At 35.9% G+C, this 10,494-nt stretch overlaps 1 long non-coding RNA gene across 6 annotated transcripts; it reads right to left on the bottom strand.

Annotated features, from left to right (window-relative positions):
- Window positions 1-1,366: 1,366 nt before the first annotated feature.
- LOC132745706 (uncharacterized) lies at window positions 1,367-9,854 on the bottom strand. Of its 6 annotated transcripts, none has more exons than XR_009627890.1 (7): window positions 9,623-9,854; window positions 7,861-7,952; window positions 6,099-6,190; window positions 4,662-4,753; window positions 4,196-4,315; window positions 2,986-3,077; window positions 1,367-1,456 (listed from the first exon to the last, which is right to left on the bottom strand). It is a non-coding gene; the product is annotated as an uncharacterized LOC132745706 (long non-coding RNA). The 6 variants fall into 6 exon arrangements; XR_009627889.1 differs by having other exon boundaries at window positions 4,227-4,315; window positions 9,623-9,851; XR_009627888.1 differs by lacking the exon at window positions 4,196-4,315 and having other exon boundaries at window positions 9,623-9,834.
- Between the last annotated feature and the right edge of the window lie 640 nt (window positions 9,855-10,494).

Here is a 10,494-nt window from a genome sequence, read left to right as displayed (position 1 = left end):
GAAATGTAAAATTATGTGCATGCGTATCTCTTTTATATAAAAGGAAAAATACTTAACAAGTGCTTTTACCAATTAAAATAAAAGCCACCTGTATCAGTAACAACAAAAAAGTTACTAGGGAAAGGTAATTTCCTATACACACCCCTACTGTATATGCTTGCCTTTTTACGTGCTACGCCCGCATCCTAGTACTGAATATATATATGTCTGAAGATATAATGTGCATGTTGGTTAGCCAGAATCATTACAGAACAGGGGCCCGTATTTACGCGTGGAAGCTGTTACAGTGATGCATATATGTCATTTTTGATTAATGACGCTCCAGAATTATTCACTATATCTAGTTGCAAGAAATCCTCCCTGGCCATTATAGGCGAAGCTGTGGCTTACATTACTGTGGCCCAATGTGCTACCTTAAGGGGCATTAACATTGATTGATGACCTTTAATATGGGACTTTTTCTCAAATTCATGCATATTTCAATAAACAAAATGAAAATTTTTGCTGGGAATTGTTTGTTTTTTCATTATCTATTGCCTTAAATGAACTATGCTGTTCATCCCATTTTCAGCCCTCGGCAAGCCTTTTTCAGTACATGTAGAATAAGAAAGTATTCTAAAAAATACAACAGATTATGTTCTTGCCAGACACCAAAATGTGCTATGTTTTTTTCAATCCTGCACAGTATAAAGTCCAAGTAGCATGCACAATTTTCATAAAGGTTTTATGTAAAGTCAAATTCAAAGAGACACAGCACTTATCATGGCCCTCTGAGCATTGTAGATCTATCAATGTTGGTCGCCCAGGGCATCGAAATTCACCAAGCGACACCCTGAAAACCAAATTCTCCGACTATTCAATCTCGCATGCCCAACTCCAAAAATGGTCAAAATCTAACCCGAAAACCTAGCCTTAACATCCATTTGCACCTGTAAATGATTTCAAGCAAACATATCCCTTCGCACAAATATTTCGCATCACATGGAACACGCCCGATGGCCATATTCTACATGTACAGCTGAAATGCAATAAAAACATGCCTTTTTCCACCAAAAGAGTTTGGAAAATCAGGAAAATATCAACCGAATAGCTCTATATGTGAATATTTTCACTCTCCCACAGCTGTCTCTCCTGGAATAAGTAGTCATTATGACTTAAGACACATGGCAGACACAGCACCTTTCATACATTTCACATTTAGGTTTTCATGTATTTGAGTTACCTCCCCTTTTTAAACCTAACTTTCAAGCTCTGTGACAAATATTTTTATGAAATTTCACCATCATTTTGGTCAGTGTGCATGGTAAAGCCTTTACACAAAGTTAAATGCGAAAAAACAAGGTTTGAAAAAAAAATCATTTTACCTTAAGGTAGCACTCCACAGTTAATTTCAAGTTCCTGCCGTCAATGTCCTACAAGCAATACGTCTAATAATTCTGATACCAAACTACACAACCTGGAAAAAGAAAACACATTTTGTTGAGAACATATATGACATAAGATTGCAAATCTACAAAGAAATTATCCCATCTGCAATAGGCAGGCAGTCAAAAAAATTTGCAATTCATTCCGTTGAAGCCCAAAATCTACAGTGGCCCGAGACCCAAAACAACACATTTCGACCCTCTGGCAAAAAATATCTGCAAATATACAGGCTAAAGGAACACCGTCTCTGCTTTAGCAACTCCCTATACATGCAAAATATCACAAAGAAACTAGTCCTCAACCAGGTAGATTTTTTGCTACTGCTAAAAGTTTGTACCCCCCTGTAAAATGACTTCTTTTTACCGTGCATGCTGTATAAAAGCAATGTTTACAAAAAAATGGCGGCCTTGACATTCATAATCAACAGCATGTGATTTCTGGCCATGTTTTCGAATTTGCCAGTGATCATATTAGATGTCACAAAAACAAATTTTATGCTGAAAATGCATTTTAAAGACAACCAGTCATTTAAATCCAGAATATTCACTATATCCAAGAAATCCTCCCTGGCCATTCGAAGCTGTGGCTTACATTACTGTGGTGTGCTACCTTAAGGGGCATCATAACATTGATTGATGACCTTTATATGGACTTTTTCTACAAATTCATGCATATTTCAATAAACAAAATGAAAATTTTTGCTGGGAATTGTTTGTTTTTTCATTATCTATGCCTTAAATGAACTATGCTGTTCATCCCATTTTCAGCCCTCGGCAAGCCTTTTTCAGTACATGTAGAATAAGAAAGTATTCTAAAAAAATACAACAGATTATGTTCTTGCCAGACACCAAAATGTGCTATGTTTTTTTCAATCCTGCACAGTATAAAGTCCAAGTAGCATGCACAATTTTCATAAAGGTTTTATGTAAAGTCAAATTCAAAGAGACACAGCACTTATCATGGCCCTCTGAGCATTGTAGATCTATCAATGTTGGTCGCCCAGGGCATCGAAATTCACCAAGCGACACCCTGAAAACCAAATTCTCCGACTATTCAATCTCGCATGCCCAACTCCAAAATGGTCAAAATCTAACCCGAAAACCTAGCCTTAACATCCATTTGCACCTGTAAATGATTTCAAGCAAACATATCCCTTCGCACAAATATTTCGCATCACATGGAACACGCCCGATGGCCATATTCTACATGTACAGCTGAAATGCAATAAAAACATGCCTTTTTCCACCAAAAGAGTTTGGAAAATCAGGAAAATATCAACCGAATAGCTCTATATGTGAATATTTTCACTCTCCCACAGCTGTCTCTCCTGGAATAAGTAGTCATTATGACTTAAGACACATGGCAGACACAGCACCTTTCATACATTTCACATTTAGGTTTTCATGTATTTGAGTTACCTCCCCTTTTTTAAACCTAACTTTCAAGCTCTGTGACAAATATTTTTATGAAATTTCACCATCATTTTGGTCAGTGTGCATGGTAAAGCCTTTACACAAAGTTAAATGCGAAGAAACAAGGTTTGAAAAAAAATCATTTTACCTTAAGGTAGCACTCCACAGTTAATTTCAAGTTCCTGCCGTCAATGTCCTACAAGCAATACGTCTAATAATTCTGATACCAAACTACACAACCTGGAAAAAGAAAACACATTTTGTTGAGAACATATATGACATAAGATTGCAAATCTACAAAGAAATTATCCCATCTGCAATAGGCAGGCAGTCAAAAAATTTGCAATTCATTCCGTTGAAGCCCAAAATCTACAGTGGCCCGAGACCCAAAACAACACATTTCGACCCTCTGGCAAAAAATATCTGCAAATATACAGGCTAAAGGAACACCGTCTCTGCTTTAGCAACTCCCTATACATGCAAAATATCACAAAGAAACTAGTCCTCAACCAGGTAGGATTTTTTGCTACTGCTAAAAGTTTGTACCCCCCTGTAAAATGACTTCTTTTTACCGTGCATGCTGTATAAAAGCAATGTTTACAAAAAATGGCGGCCTTGACATTCATAATCAACAGCATGTGATTTCTGGCCATGTTTTCGAATTTGCCAGTGATCATATTAGATGTCACAAAAACAAATTTTATGCTGAAAATGCATTTTAAAGACAACCAGTCATTTAAATCCAGAATATTCACTATATCCAAGAAATCCTCCCTGGCCATTCGAAGCTGTGGCTTACATTACTGTGGTGTGCTACCTTAAGGGGCATCATAACATTGATTGATGACCTTTATATGGACTTTTTCTACAAATTCATGCATATTTCAATAAACAAAATGAAAATTTTTGCTGGGAATTGTTTGTTTTTTCATTATCTATGCCTTAAATGAACTATGCTGTTCATCCCATTTTCAGCCCTCGGCAAGCCTTTTTCATGTACATGTAGAATAAGATAACTACAATCAAAATGTTCATTCTAAAAAAGAAATATAACAACAGTTTAAGTATTGCTCATGCCATAAGCAAAATACAACAGTTCTTGCCAGACACCAAAATGTGCTATGTTTTTTTCAATCCTGCACAGTATAAAGTATCCAATTAGCATGCACAATTTTCATAAAGGTTTTATGTAAAGTCAAATTCAAAGAGACACAGCACTTATCATGGCCCTCTGAGCATTGTAGATCTATCAATGTTGGTCGCCCAGGGCATCGAAATTCACCAAGCGACACCCTGAAAACCAAATTCTCCGACTATTCAATCTCGCATGCCCAACTCCAAAATGGTCAAAATCTAACCCGAAAACCTAGCTTTAACATCCATTTGCACCTGTAAATGATTTCAAGCAAACATATCCCTTCGCACAAATATTTCGCATCACATGGAACACGCCCGATGGCCATATTCTACATGTACAGCTGAAATTCAATGAAACATGCCTTTTTCCACCAAAAAAAGTAAGGGAAATCAGGAAAATATCAACCGAATAGCTCTATATGTGAATATTTTCACTCTCCCACAGCTGTCTCTCCTGGAATAAGTAGTCATTATGACTTAAGACACATGGCAGACACAGCACCTTTCATACATTTCACATTTAGGTTTTCATGTATTTGAGTTACCTCCCCTTTTTAAACCTAACTTTCAAGCTCTGTGACAAATATTTTTTATGAAATTTCACCATCATTTTGGTCAGTGTGCATGGTAAAGCCTTTACACAAAGTTAAATGCGAAAAAACAAGGTTTGAAAAAAAATCATTTTACCTTAAGGTAGCACTCCACAGTTAATTTCAAGTTCCTGCCGTCAATGTCCTACAAGCAATACGTCTAATAATTCTGATACCAAACTACACAACCTGGAAAAAAAAAACACATTTTGTTGAGAACATATATGACATAAGATTGCAAATCTACAAAGAAATTATCCCATCTGCAATAGGCAGGCAGTCAAAAAATTTGCAATTCATTCCGTTGAAGCCCAAAATCTACAGTGGCCCGAGACCCAAAACAACACATTTCGACCCTCTGGCAAAAAATATCTGCAAATATACAGGCAAAAGGAACACCGTCTCTGCTTTAGCAACTCCCTATACATGCAAAATATCACAAAGAAACTAGTCCTCAACCAGGTAGATTTTTTGCTACTGCTAAAAGTTTGTACCCCCCTGTAAAATGACTTCTTTTTACCGTGCATGCTGTATAAAAGCAATGTTTACAAAAAATGGCGGCCTTGACATTCATAATCAACAGCATGTGATTTCTGGCCATGTTTTCGAATTTGCCAGTGATCATATTAGATGTCACAAAAACAAATTTTATGCTGAAAATGCATTTTAAAGACAACCAGTCATTTAAATCCAGAATATTCACTATATCCAAGAAATCCTCCCTGGCCATTCGAAGCTGTGGCTTACATTACTGTGGTGTGCTACCTTAAGGGGCATCATAACATTGATTGATGACCTTTATATGGACTTTTTCTACAAATTCATGCATATTTCAATAAACAAAATGAAAATTTTTGCTGGGAATTGTTTGTTTTTTCATTATCTATGCCTTAAATGAACTATGCTGTTCATCCCATTTTCAGCATAGAAAGCCTTTTCAATCTGTTAATAATAAAATTTCAATCCAATCTAAAGTTCACAAATTCTGTTTGATACCATGTTAATCAAAAGAAATATGATTTATTTAACATCAATCATTTAAAATTCTCAACAAAGTTGCATACATTTAAAAGTATATGGTCTTCATGCTTATATAGGCAAAAAACAACAGATTATGTTCTGCCAGACAAAAGGCACTTTAACCTTCCATATAAATCCAACTAAATGCACAATTCTAACGTTATTAAATCAATTCAAAGACACAACTTCTGCCCTTCTACATTGTAGATCTATAATTTGTCGCAGGGATAAATTCTCCCAAAGTGAACTGAAAACCAAATACTATTAATTTCCAGCCATCTCCAAAATGTCAAATTAACAAACAGCAACACCATTTCACTAAATTTCACAAATCATCTTGCACATTTTCACCAATTAACCGATGATGCCATATTTGCATTCAGTGAATGCATAACATGTTTCTACAAATATTTTTATGAAATTTCACCATCATTTTGGTGGTGCAGTGTGCATGGTAAAGCCTTTACACAAAGTTAAATGCGAAAAAACAAGGTTTGAAAAAAAATCATTTTACCTTAAGGTAGCACTCCACAGTTAATTTCAAGTTCCTGCCGTCAATGTCCTACAAGCAATACGTCTAATAATTCTGATACCAAACTACACAACCTGGAAAATGAAAACACATTTTGTTGAGAACATATATGACATAAGATTGCAAATCTACAAAGAAATTATCCCATCTGCAATAGGCAGGCAGTCAAAAAATTTGCAATTCATTCCGTTGAAGCCCAAAATCTACAGTGGCCCGAGACCCAAAACAACACATTTCGACCCTCTGGCAAAAAATATCTGCAAATATACAGGCAAAAGGAACACCGTCTCTGCTTTAGCAACTCCCTATACATGCAAAATATCACAAAGAAACTAGTCCTCAACCAGGTAGATTTTTTGCTACTGCTAAAAGTTTGTACCCCCCTGTAAAATGACTTCTTTTTACCGTGCATGCTGTATAAAAGCAATGTTTACAAAAAATGGCGGCCTTGACATTCATAATCAACAGCATGTGATTTCTGGCCATGTTTTCGAATTTGCCAGTGATCATATTAGATGTCACAAAAACAAATTTTATGCTGAAAATGCATTTTAAAGACAACCAGTCATTTAAATCCAGAATATTCACTATATCCAAGAAATCCTCCCTGGCCATTCGAAGCTGTGGCTTACATTACTGTGGTGTGCTACCTTAAGGGGCATCATAACATTGATTGATGACCTTTATATGGACTTTTTCTACAAATTCATGCATATTTCAATAAACAAAATGAAAATTTTTGCTGGGAATTGTTTGTTTTTTCATTATCTATGCCTTAAATGAACTATGCTGTTCATCCCATTTTCAGCCCTCGGCAAGCCTTTTTCAGTACATGTAGAATAAGAAAGTATTCCCAATGTAAAGTGTACACAATCTGGTTCTTATACCATCTATACAATCAAAATGTTCAAATATGTCCTTATAACATCTAATATGAAAGAAATATTCAACAAATTGGCATACAGTTTAAGAATATATGGCTTCATGCTTCATATAAGGCAAAAATACAACAGATTATGTTCTTGCCAGACACCAAAATGTGCTATGTTTTTTTCAATCCTGCACAGTATAAAGTCCAATTAGCATGCACAATTTTCATAAAGGTTTTATGTAAAGTCAAATTCAAAGAGACACAGCACTTATCATGGCCCTCTGAGCATTGTAGATCTATCAATGTTGGTCGCCCAGGGCATCGAAATTCACCAAGCGACACCCTGAAAACCAAATTCTCCGACTATTCAATCTCGCATGCCTAACTCCAAAATGGTCAAAATCTAACCCGAAAACCTAGCTTTAACATCCATTTTCACCTGTAAATGATTTCAAGCAAACATATCCCTTCGCACAAATATTTCGCATCACATGGAACACGCCCGATGGCCATATTCTACATGTACAGCTGAAATGCAATAAAAACATGCCTTTTTCCACCAAAAAAGTTTGGAAAATCAGGAAAATATCAACCGAATAGCTTTATATGTGAATATTTTCACTCTCCCACAGCTGTCTCTCCTGGAATAAGTAGTCATTATGACTTAAGACACATGGCAGACACAGCACCTTTCATACATTTCACATTTAGGTTTTCATGTATTTGAGTTACCTCCCCTTTTTAAACCTAACTTTCAAGCTCTGTGACAAATATTTTTATGAAATTCCACCATCATTTTGGTCAGTGTGCATGGTAGTGCCTTTACACAAAGTTAAATGCGAAAAAACAAGGTTTGAAAAAAAATCATTTTACCTTAAGGTAGCACTCCACAGTTAATTTCAAGTTCCTGCTGTCAATGTCCTACAAGCAATACGTCTAATAATTCTGATACCAAACTACACAACCTGGAAAAGGAAAACACATTTTGTTGAGAACATATATGACATAAGATTGCAAATCTACAAAGAAATTATCCCATCTGCAATAGGCAGGCAGTCAAAAAATTTGCAATTCATTCCGTTGAAGCCCAAAATCTACAGTGGCCCGAGACCCAAAACAACACATTTCAACCCTCTGGTAAAAAATATCTGCAAATATACAGGCTAAAGGAACACCGTCTCTGCTTTAGCAACTCCCTATACATGCAAAATATCACAAAGAAACTAGTCCTCAACCTTGTAGATTTTTTGCTACTGCTAAAAGTTTGTACCCCCCTGTAAAATGACTTCTTTTTACCGTGCATGCTGTATAAAAGCAATGTTTACAAAAAATGGCGGCCTTGACATTCATAATCAACAGCATGTGATTTCTGGCCATGTTTTCGAATTTGCCAGTGATCATATTAGATGTCACAAAAACAAATTTTATGCTGAAAATGCATTTTAAAGACAACCAGTCATTTAAATCCAGAATATTCACTATATCCAAGAAATCCTCCCTGGCCATTCGAAGCTGTGGCTTACATTACTGTGGTGTGCTACCTTAAGGGGCATCATAACATTGATTGATGACCTTTATATGGACTTTTTCTACAAATTCATGCATATTTCAATAAACAAAATGAAAATTTTTGCTGGGAATTGTTTGTTTTTTCATTATCTATGCCTTAAATGAACTATGCTGTTCATCCCATTTTCAGCCCTCGGCAAGCCTTTTTCAGTACATGTAGAATAAGAAAGTATTCCCAATGTAAAGTGTACACAATCTGGTTCTTATACCATCTATACAATCAAAATGTTCAAATATGTCCTTATAACATCTAATATGAAAGAAATATTCAACAAATTGGCATACAGTTTAAGAATATATGGCTTCATGCTTCATATAAGGCAAAAATACAACAGATTATGTTCTTGCCAGACACCAAAATGTGCTATGTTTTTTTCAATCCTGCACAGTATAAAGTCCAAGTAGCATGCACAATTTTCATAAAGGTTTTATGTAAAGTCAAATTCAAAGAGACACAGCACTTATCATGGCCCTCTGAGCATTGTAGATCTATCAATGTTGGTCGCCCAGGGCATCGAAATTCACCAAGCGACACCCTGAAAACCAAATTCTCCGACTATTCAATCTCGCATGCCCAACTCCAAAATGGTCAAAATCTAACCCGAAAACCTAGCTTTAACATCCATTTGCACCTGTAAATGATTTCAAGCAAACATATCCCTTCGCACAAATATTTCGCATCACATGGAACACGCCCGATGGCCATATTCTACATGTACAGCTGAAATGCAATAAAAACATGCCTTTTTCCACCAAAAAAGTTTGGAAAATCAGGAAAATATCAACCGAATAGCTCTATATGTGAATATTTTCACTCTCCCACAGCTGTCTCTCCTGGAATAAGTAGTCATTATGACTTAAGACACATGGCAGACACAGCACCTTTCATACATTTCACATTTAGGTTTTCATGTATTTGAGTTACCTCCCCTTTTTAAACCTAACTTTCAAGCTCTGTGACAAATATTTTTATGAAATTTCACCATCATTTTGGTCAGTGTGCATGGTAAAGCCTTTACACAAAGTTAAATGCGAAAAAACAAGGTTTGAAAAAAAATCATTTTACCTTAAGGTAGCACTCCACAGTTAATTTCAAGTTCCTGCCGTCAATGTCCTACAAGCAATACGTCTAATAATTCTGATACCAAACTACACAACCTGGAAAAAGAAAACACATTTTGTTGAGAACATATATGACATAAGATTGCAAATCTACAAAGAAATTATCCCATCTGCAATAGGCAGGCAGTCAAAAAATTTGCAATTCATTCCGTTGAAGCCCAAAATCTACAGTGGCCCGAGACCCAAAACAACACATTTCGACCCTCTGGCAAAAAATATCTGCAAATATACAGGCAAAAGGAACACCGTCTCTGCTTTAGCAACTCCCTATACATGCAAAATATCACAAAGAAACTAGTCCTCAACCAGGTAGATTTTTTGCTACTGCTAAAAGTTTGTACCCCCCTGTAAAATGACTTCTTTTTACCGTGCATGCTGTATAAAAGCAATGTTTACAAAAAATGGCGGCCTTGACATTCATAATCAACAGCATGTGATTTCTGGCCATGTTTTCGAATTTGCCAGTGATCATATTAGATGTCACAAAAACAAATTTTATGCTGAAAATGCATTTTAAAGACAACCAGTCATTTAAATCCAGAATATTCACCATATCCAAGAAATCCTCCCTGGCCATTCGAAGCTGTGGCTTACATTACTGTGGTGTGCTACCTTAAGGGGCATCATAACATTGATTGATGACCTTTATATGGACTTTTTCTACAAATATATGCATATTTCAATAAACAAAATGAAAATCTTTGCTGGGAATTGTTTGTTTTTTCATTGTCTATGCCTTAAATGAACTATGCTGTTCATCCCATTTTCAGCCCTCGGCAAGCCTTTTTCAGTACATGTAGAATAAGAAAGTATTCC

The sequence above is a fragment of the Ruditapes philippinarum genome, unplaced genomic scaffold (assembly GCF_026571515.1).
Source record: "Ruditapes philippinarum isolate M1 unplaced genomic scaffold, ASM2657151v2 ctg25410_1_1_1_1, whole genome shotgun sequence".
In the NCBI taxonomy this organism is placed as follows: Eukaryota; Metazoa; Mollusca; class Bivalvia; order Venerida; family Veneridae; genus Ruditapes; species Ruditapes philippinarum.
This window is presented reverse-complemented; position numbering and strand designations above follow the sequence as displayed.